At 37.7% G+C, this 13683-nt stretch overlaps 1 protein-coding gene across 4 annotated transcripts in view; it reads right to left on the bottom strand.

Moving 5' to 3' along the window:
• KCNIP4 (potassium voltage-gated channel interacting protein 4) overlaps positions 1 to 13683 on the bottom strand; it is a gene marked incomplete at both ends in the record, with an annotated part of 1202216 nt that overhangs the window by 463981 nt on the left and 724552 nt on the right. The gene's annotated exons all lie outside the window — the stretch shown is intronic.

Below are 13683 nucleotides of genomic sequence, written 5' to 3'. Positions count from 1 at the left end.
ATCACTCCCATTATATTAATAGCAATTTTTTACTGTCTATTGGTCTCCAGTTGGCAAGCTACTAATTAACAGTGCAGGCTCATTTCTCTATCTTTACAAACTCTAGTTTCATACAGAACTTTCACTAATGGTAAAGCAAATACATGTGTGAGTTCTTTCATCAAAATATAAATTATACTTCCAAGTCATTGATCTATTTTGAATTGACTCTTGTGCAGGGCAAGAAAGTGAGTTTTATTTCAATTTTTCTGCATATGGTTAACCAGTTTTGCCAACACCATTTGTTAAATAGGCTATCATTTTTCCAGTGTATGTTTTTGGCCCCTCTGTCAAAAATCAATTGGCTGTAAGTGTGAAGATTTGTTTCTGATTCTTCTCTTCTACTCCATTGGTCTATGTATCTGACTTTGTGCCAGCACCATGCTGGGTTTATTATTGCTGCTTTCTATGCTCCTTTAAGAGTCCATAGATCCAAAACTGCAACATATAGGCACAGATCAAAACTTTCTCAACAAGATCCCAAAGGCACAAGAAACTTAAAGAGGAATCAATACATGGGGTTGCATTAAACTAAAGAACTTCTGTACAGCGAAGGAAATTATCAAGAATGTCAACCAAGAGCCAAGAGAATGGGAGAAGATTTTTTTCTAACTACTCCTTCGATAGAGGACCAAAATCTAGAATATACAGAGAACTCAAGAAACTCAGCAGTAAGAAAACAACCCAATCAAAAATGGGCAAGTAAACTAAATAGACACTTGATGAAAGGAGAAATTCAAATGGACAATAAATGCATGAAAATATGTTCAACATCATTAGCAATCAGAGAGCTGGAAATTAAAATAAATTATATAAACACGAACAAATACATAAATGGATTTTTATAGTTTGTTTATTTTTTGGCTTATGTAGAGGATTCTGAACTCACTTATTTTAGTAGAGAGATAATCTGCTCTTATCTTCGCAAGTGGTAAATGTTCTATATCAGGTTTGCCGTATATGTTTTTCCTAAAAGCCAAACAGTAAATAGGCTTTGCAAGCTGTATGGTCTCAGTTGCAATTACTCAGCTCTACCATTTCACAAACGTAGACATCAGTATTATAGATACGAATGGGCATAGCTGTAGTCCAATAAATCTTCATTTATTAAAAGTAGTAGGCTGGATTTGGCCCTTGGGCTATAGTTTGAGGTCTCATTGTACTTGATGGTAGAAAATTAATTTTTACCCTTCAATTTTTGCCAAACATATAAAATTTGGAAATAAGTAGTTTGGTGTATGTTCATTTATTTATTCAAGAATAATATTTATGTATATATTTAACAAATACTTATGGGATGCTTAGAAGGTATTAAAAATGATTTTTTCTTCTGCCTTCTGTGGATACAAAGGAGACTAAGAAAGATAAAGTACTTCTCTGATGGAGCTTACATTTTAAAAGTAGGAGCCCGGAAACAGTAATCCATCCTGTCTGTTCCAGTAATGATAAGTGCATGAATATGACCTAAGCTGATGGAAGAATTCCTGTGGAGGCAGGGGGGACCAAATAGTGGCCAGGGAAGCCTTCTCAGAGAAACAAAGACCTAGAAGCTTTCCCAAAGGTGGTGACATGGTTCTGTATAGGAAGAGTAAACAAGAACAAAGGTCCAGAGGCAGAGAAAAACAGTAAGTACATACTGAATAAGGCAAATGTGGCTCCAGGAACAGGACTTAGAGAGAACCAAGGATGTAGAAGAATCCAGACCATATTATTCATGATTTGTGGATGATATTTGACCCTGGAGAGATGATGGAAGGTATGCTTTACATGGGTCCTACTTTTGTGCAGCACTGATTTCAGAGTTAAACTTCAGATAGCAGGGAACACAAAACCAGCCAGCTTCATGAAGGTGGTTTCTGCAGTCACACCAGGCTCCATGCTTAGAGGGCCCACACTTGATTTCCTATCCTAATACTGCCAATGGTTGACTAATTGGTTGTGGTGCTGAGGACTGGATCCAGAGGGATTCAACCTCTAAACTACATCCCCAGTTTTTTGTTTTTTTCTTATCTGAAAAGAGCCTTGCTAAGTTTCTGAGGCTGGCCTTGAACCTGTGATGCTCCTGTATCAGTCTCCCAAGAACTAGGATTATAGGTGTGAAGCCACCACTCCCGCCCTTATTTTTTTTAATATCCATGTGTGTGTGTGTGTGTGTGTGTGTGTGTGTGTATGTGTGTGTGTGTGTATGTGTGTGTGTGTGTGTGTGTGTGTGTGTGTGTGTGTGTGTGTGATACTGGAGATTGAACCCAGAGGCTTTCTACCTCTGAGCTACATGACTATCACTATTTTAATTTTTATTATGAAACAGGGTTTGAAACTGATTCCTTAGAGTTTCTAATTTGCTGAAGATGTCCTTGAACCTGGGATTCTCCTGTCTCAACCTCCCAAATACTGAGATTACAAGCTTGGACCACCACTCCTGGCTATATTTAAATTCATAATATTTTGTTTGGTGTTTTAAATGGGCCCATGTCTTCATTTTTCATCCAGTTGCAAAAATTCCTTATCTGACCCTCACTATGCTAGAGACAATCCAGGAGGCTTATGGAAGCCAGAGTAAATATCTAAATACATTCTTTGGAAAGCAGAAAGGCATATAAGAAAATATTTTCTTAATAAGTAATGGATAACCTTTTGGCTGTTATGGGAAGGCTCGGGGAGGAACAGGTCCAAAAAGAAAGGATAGGTCAGAGAGAGCTATCAAAAGAAGGTGAAAATGTCCAAAGTACCAGTGAAAACTGGTTGCAAAACTTTGTCATCTGGGAGAACATCTGTTTTTACTTTTTGTAACTGACTAATTGGAAGTTAGCGAGTGAAAGGTCAATGGAGGAACTCTAGACAAAGAGAAACCAGAGATGAGCAAATAAGGTGAACTCACTGAGGGGGGTGAAAAGGAGGAAGAGGAAAGTTCCCTAATGTACATGATGCACATTCACAAACACATCAAAGTCAATCACTAAGCCAAATGTGAGAAGGAGGGAGGGCAGAGGGAATGGGGTGGGAATTGGGGAAGGGCTAAATGAGTGATTTGTGTATTTATGTCTCTACCATCTTGTACCTCACTAAGATGTATGACATCAATTAAAAAAAATAAAAGAAAAAAATTGTCATCTGGCTGTTGGCTTTAGAAGAGTAACCATGACGACCCATCAATAACCATAACACAGGCTGCCCCACAAAATGGTTTCAATTTTGATTATGTCATTTGAGCTATTTTTTTTAGCATCAATTAGTTAACCGTGCATTGCTTTAATTATTCACACTTAAAAACAAGACAATATGCATCACAGCTGAGCCCAGGATAAGTCAAGATCACTGAGAAAGTCTCCTAATGTGAATATAAAATAGTAAAATATGTTTCAATAGCATCTTCTTAGAACAATATTTTATCAGCCACTTTTCTCCAGTCAAGAATAATAAAAAAAAAAATGATGACACATTTCTCTCTGTATGGGTTCTGTCTGGGCCTGCAAATCTATCTCTAGTATTCATTCAGTATGTATGGGTTCTGTCTGGGCCTGCAAATCTATCTCTAGTATTCATTCAGTAGTGATCACAGACTGCAATTTACAATTTTATTTTAAGACTGCAAGAAGAGAATGACGAAGTATTACCTGCTTCTTAACATTTAGCTAGTCAATTAATGAAGCAATTCAAAACCTTGTGCTTTTCTGTACATGAAAGAGGAGGCTTTCTGCCCAGCAATTTGAATAGTAATGCTTAGATCAGAGAGAAGCAAGAAGCTATAGGAAAGAATGTGAACAAAGGAACTGCACTAAAGATGCTTTTATAAATTTTTCTGTACCCAGTGATTTTTTTTTGTTTTCTTAAGGTTTTTTTTAACCAAAAAATATTCCTTACTTTAAAACTTTCACCCCAATTCTACCTGTTCACTGTTGATAAGAAGTGGATTTCATCACCAATGGGCAATTGTGTTCTTATCCTGATGTGATTATATAGAAAGTGAAATGAAAAATGGTTGCTGTGTCTCCTTCTGACATTTCTATTTATAACTTGAGCCTCCTGTACTCTCTTAGTCTCTGCATGGAAATGAAGCTTGTTGAGCACTGGTCATAGCACCTTGTAGGTACTTGATAAATGTTGGAGACATGCAGATAGAAGAATAAATGAAAGAAAGGACAAACGTATATTTCAATTCAGCCAGTGATAAACAATCTCAGATCCTATTGGTCTCAATGATAGTCTATAGTAGGTTTCTAAATTTTAAATTGTATTTTTTTATTGTGTGTGGTGCTGGGTATTGAACCCAGGTATATTCATTCTCGGAGCTGCACCCCAAACCCTATTTTACAGTATCTTACTAAATTGCTGAGATCCTTACTAAGTTGAAATGCTAGCTTCAAAATTGTAATTCTCCTTTATCAGGCTCCAAATGCTGGGATTATAGGATTACTACCATGGCCAGCTTGAGTTATATACTTAAAAACTTAATTTCACCATAGGCATGGTCATTTTCTGTGGCCATGTTTCTGAGACAGGGCAATTAAAATATTAGTTGGAGTGACAACTTTTCCAAATTTATCTCATAAAAATAACCCCCCTCACAAGCACATATACACAAGGCAGAACTATCAAGGTACAGATTGGTTTTGGAGGCCAGTCATCAATGACACACAAACACCAGTGAGCCCTACTATCTGGGAAAACCCTGATATTGCACCTCCCACTACAATTTTGGCCCGTGTTAGCGAGGAATAAACAGCTATTGTGCAAGGGCACAGATATTCCAGGGTTCATGTGTTAAAACAGCTATTTTTTCTTTGGAAAATTTATCCTGACTTCAAGACAAATTCATTCTTTCCCATTTCTGTCTGAATGTCACTCAGTTAATTCCTACCCATGTGTTGGATCTCAGTGCAAGTTTTTAAAGGGAGATGGCACTTTCTCTCTGGTGAGATCACTTCTTTTCAATATCAAATCTCCCTGATTCAGGAAATCACTGATATACAGATGTCCCTATCCCTAACATCAATGATGAGGCACAGACTTCAGTGTTTTTGGGAGCTGTGGGCATCAGCCAGTAGGCCAGGGTAGAATTCAGGTAAGCAAATGTGAAACACCCCTTGAGACATACAAAGGTAACCTAGGAGTGATTAATAATGCCATGCAGGTGGAGATCAATTACACTACCAATACAAATAACATGTCATTTTTGCCAGCAGGCTTCTACAGCTTTGGAAAGTTCATTTTCCCAGTGTTTGCTGAATCAAAGACTTACAAGATAATTATCCATTAAAGAGAGTTACAAGTTTTACAAAAGGGCTCAAGGCTCACATTCTCTTTTTTTTTTTTTTTTTTTTTTTTTTTTTTTTTTTTTTGGTGGTACTGGGGTTCCTGGAAGCCCTTCTAACTCCGGGCTACACTCCCAGACCTATTTTTACATTTTTTATTTGGAAACAGGGTCTCCTAAGCCAGCACGCGGGGCTGGCTTCGAACCTGCGCGATCCTCCTGTTTCTGCCTCCCAAGCGCGGGGATTACAAGCATGCGCCACCACGCCCGGCTATCACATTCTCTTTTTGAACCCAGGTAGTTCAGAGTCACTGCATAATTATAAAGAAGTGCTGGCTTTATGCCATTGGCTATTCAAAAGGTCCTTTAATTGGCTGTGGAGTTAGAAAAGAGGCATCGATAAAAAAAAAAATGGGAGCATTGACTGTCATTCCAGATTTCAAAGAAAGACAGGGTTAATTTTACTATTTAGTTCCATAGCCTAAAGGTGATAGCTATTCATCATCTATGGAGCAACTGTCTTCCCTCTGATCCAACCGAGAACCCCCAGGTTGCACAGCCTCATTAAGAATGTCGTGACTTCTTTCTGCCCAAGTAGATATTTAGTTCTCCTGTTTGCTAATCTCTCATGCTACTCTTGAGGATTCTGTGAATAACCCAGCTGCACCTGCCTCGCTGATTTTCACTTTGTGAGAAGGAAGAAACCTTCCTAATGGGAAACAAGGTCATTGATCACCTAGCTGGGCAATGCAAAGTTCCCCAGCTTCCCTGTATGCTTTCCATAATTCTGTTCTCATAATCTTTTCATCTTCTTATTTCCTACATTAAATAGTTCACCCTGAAGGCATGGATTTCTTAAAGAACTTTAGTAGACAGGCTTGCTGGTTCATGCCTATAATCACTGTATTTGTAAGGCTGAGACAGGAAGATCTCAAGTTTGAGGCCAGTCTCAGCAACTTAGAAAGACCCTGTTTCAAAATAAAAAATCAAAAGGGCTGGGAATGTATCTTAGTGGTAGTGTGTCCCTGGGTTCAATCCCAGTATGAATACATTATAAAAGTTTTTGATAAGTAAAACAAAAGTTATTATTGGTATACATACTAACATAACTTTTTTTCACAGTACCATTTCAAATTTTCTTTCCTTGTACAGATAGTATTGCATGTTTCATTTTAATAGAACACATGTTTTTATTCATAATGCATATTTAAATTTTTCCTCTTTAATTCAGGCATTCTATTTAATCTCAACTTCAGCGAACTTTTCCTTATTATTTATCCTGTTTTCTTCTTAATCAAGTAGAACCAACTGTATTTTAGTTATTCAGCACAATAGGACATAGCCTCTTTCACACAAAACTATGCCTTCCCAGTAAAATAAGGGATTTTCATCATTTGCTTTACATTGCATATATGCAAATTTTAGCAAGGCTTTTTCGTTTTTAAGGATCTATCTCTTCCAAGTTAGTCCTGTTCAAAAATGGTCTCATAGCCTGCAACCTGCATGGCTATATACTAGTTGTGCATAAAAGGTTCTCATACTCACTTTAATGTTTTACTGTTGCATCATGAAATACTTAATAATATCTGAAGAGAACTATATTTTCATTTTATACATGGCAGTGTCTCGGTACAAATACTAGTGCAAAACAAAAATGCAGAATCAAATTTCATTTATTACAATGCCCATTTTTATGGAAAATAGGTTTAATCTTGTCTTGTTATTCAATATAATATTAAGGTAAAAGGTATATAAAGTACACAAATTTTATGTGTACACATTGGTAAATTTTTATACATATATACACATACATTCACATACTGTAACTGCCAATCACTTCAAGATATAGAACATTTTCAACCCAAGATATGTCTCCATCGTATTCCTTCCTCATCAGTAAATGCACCTAGTTGTGATAACTGCTAATTTGAAATATCATCAAAGATTAGTTTTGTTTGGTTTTGAACTTCATATGAATAGAATCATACACAATTCAGTGTTTATTCCATAGTCTTTCTTTTGGCATTATATCTGTAAGATTCATCAATGGTCTAAAGAAAATCTGTTATCTTTATTTGCATATTATATTCCATTATATGAATATACCACATTTTATTCTATTGTAGGGTTTGTTCTGGTATTTGATATTGTAATAGAACTATTTTTAACATTCTCAAATGTATCCTTTGGTAAATATATGTACTTTTCTCTTAAGTATATACCTAGAAGTAAATTTTCAGGCTCATAGAAGACAGTTGTATTTATTTAGTAGATATTAGTATTGAGTTTTGAATGCCTATGGTGACAACTTTTAGTAGAGCTATGTCCATACCTCTCATGGTTTAAGATTTATCCGGTATGGCATGTTCGGGTGCTTTTCATATTTTAACTCTTTCAAACTTCAAGCCATTTTAGGCAGAAAACTAATTTTTAGAGATCATTCTGCATATTGAAATTCACAAGACAAAGTTCTCAAATTTACTAAATAGAATAGATTCTAGTCCTGATATTAATTTAATTTCTATTGATATTCAACCAAGCTGTATTATTTGTACATATAGATTGAAGTTAGTAAAAAAATTTCCAAGAAAGCTCCAATCCAAATGACGGATGCTTAATTAATGTTGAATCTCATAAATACGTATTTAACTGAAACTGAGACTATCCCATATGTTAGAAAAAAAATCTTAATCAGAAACTTTTCTTAAGTTAGCTGTTATTCATAGTTCTAAGATTAACTTAGCTTTGGAATTGATTAAAACTATCATCCCAGAAGCACAAATACGCCTGTCTCAATAATATAAGAAAACCTAAAGCTATTGCTTTGATTCTTAGAATGAGTTTTCACATATTTGACATCTACATTCAAAGAATTATGTTTTTGAGAGATATTTTTATATAACTATTATTCATAGTATGTGGTCTTCTGTAGAGATCACTGTATCTATTGTACATGTACACAAAATTGTTCTTCAGAAAAGCCAGGTATGGGTCTTAAACCCAAGTCACTGAATAAGGTAAACAATTTGTACCCTACAAATAAAAGTGTGTCATTGTGTTATTCTCCCTTTCCAAAACAACTCCAGAGAGAGAGAGAGAGAGAGAGAGAGAGAGAGAGAGCGAGGGCACGAGCATCCAGCCTGGGCATGGACATGTGGGAACATTTTCCCTGCTTTGTTCTGCTTAAGCCTATGTGTGATGTGGTGACCACCCAACCCCTTTACTATCTTACTCTTGCTGTCCTCTTTGGGAAGGGGATGAGGTCCAGTTGCATTCAGGCCAGTTGTTCTGCATCTGCTGCCATGCGGGATCCACCGGTCATGGAGGAACAACAGTCACTACTGGAGCTGATTTTTCTCTGTCCCTACACTAGGGACTGAGACACTGTGTTTTCCATGGTGACTGTGATACCACAATGTAAGAGTCAAAAATGCCAAGGCTGCTTCTGACAACAGAAAACAGATACCACCTCCCTAGTATCCCACTCTGGGAGGAAGAACTGAAGAGTGTTAAGTGGTGTGCCCAAGGTCACCAGTAAGTGAGTGGTTAAGATGCCATAATCCAGAACTTTCTTATTTCAAATATGGTCTTCCTCGCATCATTTTCTCCATGCAAGCCTTGTTTTGTACCATATGATTCAAAATGAAAAGACGATTGAAGATCTCAGAGGATACCACCGAAGTCTGTGTAACGATGCCCATGCAGACTTCATTGAGGCCCTCTGTTCCAGAAACATCTACTACCACCTATTATGGTTTAAACTGAGCTACTAACATAGTATAAAGCTAACCTGAATCTGTTTATTGCTGAGGTCTAGAAGGTGATATGTTTGAAAACGTTTGTGTTAAAAGGACAATATAAAAGAGACTGGTATGAAAAAAGAGGACTAAGAACATGATTTGATGTCAGGGAAGAATTCACAAGTCATGCTACAGAACTCCTGAGTGCTGACACATGATCATTGGTTAAATAATTGTACAGAGCCATGAACTGTGAGCATCGGCTGCCCTTTTGTTATAGTTTTTCAAAATTAAATGTTTTTGTTGTATTAAGATATAAGACAAATCATTTTGTCATGCATGATATACATTCATAAACATATCAAAGTCAGTCACTAAACCAGACATGAGAAGGAGGGAGGGAATGGGGTAGGAATTGGGAAAGGGCTAAATGAGTGATATGTGCATGTATGACTCCACCATCTTGTACACCATTAAGATATATGACAACAATACACCAATAAAAAATAAAAATATAAAATTTAGAACATAAAAAAATATAAATGTATATTTCAAGGGTAGATGTCACCTGTCAGTTAATCTCTACCTTTTAAGCATGTCTTGCACTGGAAAGGAACCCAAGGAGGAGCATACTGTGAATTTGTTGGTCTCATTTCATCCTGGGTATCTTATAAGTTCAAGATCGACTTCTTAACCCTGCAAACTCCTCCCCCCATAGCTACCTTTCTGAATGCTTATTGTGTGTGAAGCATCCTGTACACGGTCACATCTGTGTTTTACCCCTTTATCATAATCCTACAAGGTAGATAAAATTTAAACCTTCTTCAGAGACATGATTTGAAGAGGTTAAATGATTTCCATGAGGTTGCAGCTAAAAAGGCCTGGTGCTCAGATATGTCTCACTCTAACCATACTGCTCCCACGTGTTAAAATTCCCTCTTCCATCATGACCATTTAGAATCCTAGGACCTTAACAGATACCTATGTATCTACTTATACATCTCGTAATGGGGCGGGTAAGTGCCCTGCTTGCTGCTTCACCACGTAGAAAGCTAACCTAAAGGAGCTATTTGTCTCATTCCTCACATGGTGCGTAGCGCACTCATGTGGTCTGTAGAGGAAAGACACCAGGCCCTTGGTCATGGGTCCATTGTTCTCTCTCCTACATCAGTTCTTCACACTAAGCGGCCTTGCTTGTGTATGTGTGTGTATACGTATGTGTGTGTATATATATTGTCTTACATGTACTTCATAAAGTAGTTCAAGCTCAGTCCAACCCTCTTCACAATCAACACTTTGCTAATCTTCAGGCTAAAATTATACACACTTTGGTACAATCTACCATTCAGAGATTTGTCTTAGGTAAAAAGCTCATGCTGGTCTTGAAAACCGACTAATGCTGCTTGAATAAAAGATTGAGCCAGACCGTGGAATAGTTGGGGTGCGGGCTCCAGCTGGACATGTATCTTTGGCCCAGTGGGTAAGGGCGGAACAGGAGGAGACTCCAAGTGAAGCCCTCAAGGTCACAGTGCCCATGGGTCTTCAGAAAGTGTTTACTGACTGGATGATTGGCAGGAAAAAGGGATTATTGAACTATATGAGATCATTCTAAAAATCAAAAAAGAGCCATAATCAGAGTTTCTTTTTTCCCCCTCAGAGTTGCTAATTATTCACCCTCTACAAGGCATCTTCAGCTTACTCTACTTTGATTCCAACTGAGAACAGCCAGGTTGCAGTGCCTCATTAGGAACGTTGCGCTTTCTTTCTGCCTGGGTAGACACACATCTCCAGCTTGTGAAACCTGCATGTTACCCCAGAGCTCCCGCCTCTGAAAGGCAGGGATTGCCCTGTTCCTGCCCCCGCTGACTCCCACTCTGTGGGGAGTAGGCACTTCTTCTGCAGGGGGACCAGGCAAGTAATCAAGCATCCTTCAAAGAACCTTATGTCAGATATTATACACACGGGCAACCTCACTGAATTTCAGAAAAACTTTCTGAATTTTCTTAGAGTTTTCAAATTTCTCAGTGACACAGGAGATATGAAGATAAGAAATGAGGGGTGATGGATTTGCTTAAAATTGATAATTAAATATATCTTAGGTTTTTTTTGGTAGGAAAATGTATCCTAAGTTCAATGCTATGTAAGGGCTGGTTCTCTTATTCCAGGATAGCCCTGGTGCTGTGAAATACATCATTACTCTGTGGATAGAATTAGGGGGAGGGGTTGCTTTATGTTAATCCTTGGGCTTGTTTTCAGTGTAGGCATCGTTAGCCTAATACTTTGATGTGTTCTTGTGGGCATTTGATGAGGAGTAGTGCACAGGAATTCCATTAGGCTTTGATTATCTCTGCCCACTTTGAAAATATCTTTGCTCTTCCTTTACTCTTCCCATTTTGAGAGTTATTTCTTTAAAGACATGTGCTTAGTTTGGTCTAATGGAAGAGAGAAAAGAAGGAACAGAGCATCTGACTCTCCTCTAGGTTCACAATTTTCCTAATTTTTCACTATTTAGCTGATGTTTGGAATCTCTGGATTCCCTTGAGACTTGGTTTCTTTTTCTGATGTGTAAATGTAGAATTTTATTGTTTTTACAATGTAGACATAAGGATCAGAGAGCTACAGCTCTTTGTAGGATAAAGGAGCTTTGTAAACTGTTAGGTGCTTACAGAGGGGCATGGTAGAGATATTGTTAGATTAACAGTCAGGTGCGCGTTTGTAATCCCAGCATTTGGGAAGCTGACTGGAGGATTAAGGTTTTCAGACAGCCTCAACTACTTAGTGAGGTCCTCTGCAACTTAGTGAGACCCTGTTTCAAAAATCAAGAATAAAAAATAGAACAGATGTGTTGCTTAGAGGTCAAATTACCCTGGGTTTTATCCCCAATACTGAAAAAAGAAGAGGAAGAAAAAGAAGTGACCCAGGCTTAATCTTGGTTCTGCCCATGACTGGTTCTGGGTTCCTCATATGTAAAATGACTAGATGTTGACTTCTCTAATCGATCTAGTAATCCATGAAATTAAAATGTCAAGTATTAAAAAACAATTTAAATTCAACCTTTGATTCAGGAAATGGAAACTAATTTCAAGATTTTTAAATACCTTAAGGTATACATAAGCAGAAGGAAAGATTGGATACAGGAGGTGTTTCACTTAAAATGAGCAGCTTTCTCAAAAAGAGAAATATGAGATCCCTAATCATTTAATGCATTTGATCAATACATTTGCATATTTACTAACCATCTTTTAGAAACACAGAAACATAAGAGAGAGAACAGAGAGAGAGAGAGAGAGAGAGAGAGAGAGAGAGAGAGAGAGGGAGAGAGAACAGAGAGAGAGAGAGAAATGAGTAAGTTGGAGATTCTTTAACTTTTGTTTCAAGGGATTTAATATTCAGTAATGGAGATAAGCTCTAGACTAACTATAATAAATGGAACATTTTATTTTCATTTATTTATTATTTTTTTGCAGGTCTGGGGATGGAACCCAGGGACATTTGACCTCCCATGCCCTTTTGTTTTAATCTTTATTTTGAAACAGGGTCTCACTGAGTTGGAGAGGGCCTCACTAAGTAGCTGAGGCTGTCCGCAAACCGCAGTCCTCCCGTCTCAGCCTCCCAAATGCTGGTTATTACAAGTGTGCGCCACCACACCCGGCTTTAAGTGGAACATTTTAAATTGCTGCCAAAGCCGGGCATGGTGGCGCAGGGCTTGTAATCCCTGTGCTTGGGAGGCGGAGATAGGAGGATTGCACAGGTTCGAAGCCAGCTGTGCGCGCTGGCTTAGGAGACCCTGTTTCCAAATAAAAATTTAAAAATAGGTATGGGAGTATAGCCCAGAGGTAGAAAGGCTTCCAGAAACCCCAGTACCCCCCAAAAAAATTGCTGCCAAAGAGAACTGTTTTAAAAATTTTAGTGGGATATAAGAAGAAACATTTTTTTTTTCTCTATGGCTGACTTCACTGTGGGTTTACAGTTTTTCTAAATTAAAAAAAAATATTGTGCTCTGGGGTGAAACTTCGGTTGAACCTTATTGTTCTATAATTTTCTGAGTATCTTTCCATGAATGATATATAGGTCTCAGTGAAAGCCTATTTGATTCTTTTTGCATCTGCAGGCACAGTCTAAGTTTGGGCACAAATGTGTCTCAGTGTTTTTATATATCTCTTTGATTGTTTTATAAACATTAATATAGAAAGCTATGGTAGCCCCAAGAACATGACAAAGTATCTGCTTCAGGAAACTTCCAGTCTAACAGGTGAAATAAAAAACCAAGGTGATAATGATGTGATTAGTGTCTGCTAGGTGCTGTGCATGTGGCCTTACACTTAATTTTCACAACTCTGTAAGTCAGGTACTGTTATTAGACCTATTTTCCAGATGGCGACCCAGAGTCTCAGAAAGTTTCAATATTCTCTACTAGGGATGTAGCTGGTAAGTGATGAGTCCAAGAGCCAGGATTATTCGTGTGTGTGTGTGTGTGTGTGTGTGTGTGTGTGTGTGTGTGTGTGAGAGAGAGAGAGAGATACTGAGATGTAACCCAGGGGCTTTCTACCTCCGGGCTATAGTCCTAGACCTATTTTATATTTTATTTGGAAACAGGGTCTCACTAAGTTGCTGAAAGCCTCACTCAGTAGCTGAAGCTGGCTTTGAATCTGT

This window comes from Muscardinus avellanarius (assembly GCF_963383645.1).
Source record: "Muscardinus avellanarius genome assembly, chromosome: 6".
NCBI classification, from domain to species: Eukaryota; Metazoa; Chordata; class Mammalia; order Rodentia; family Gliridae; genus Muscardinus; species Muscardinus avellanarius.
This window is presented reverse-complemented; position numbering and strand designations above follow the sequence as displayed.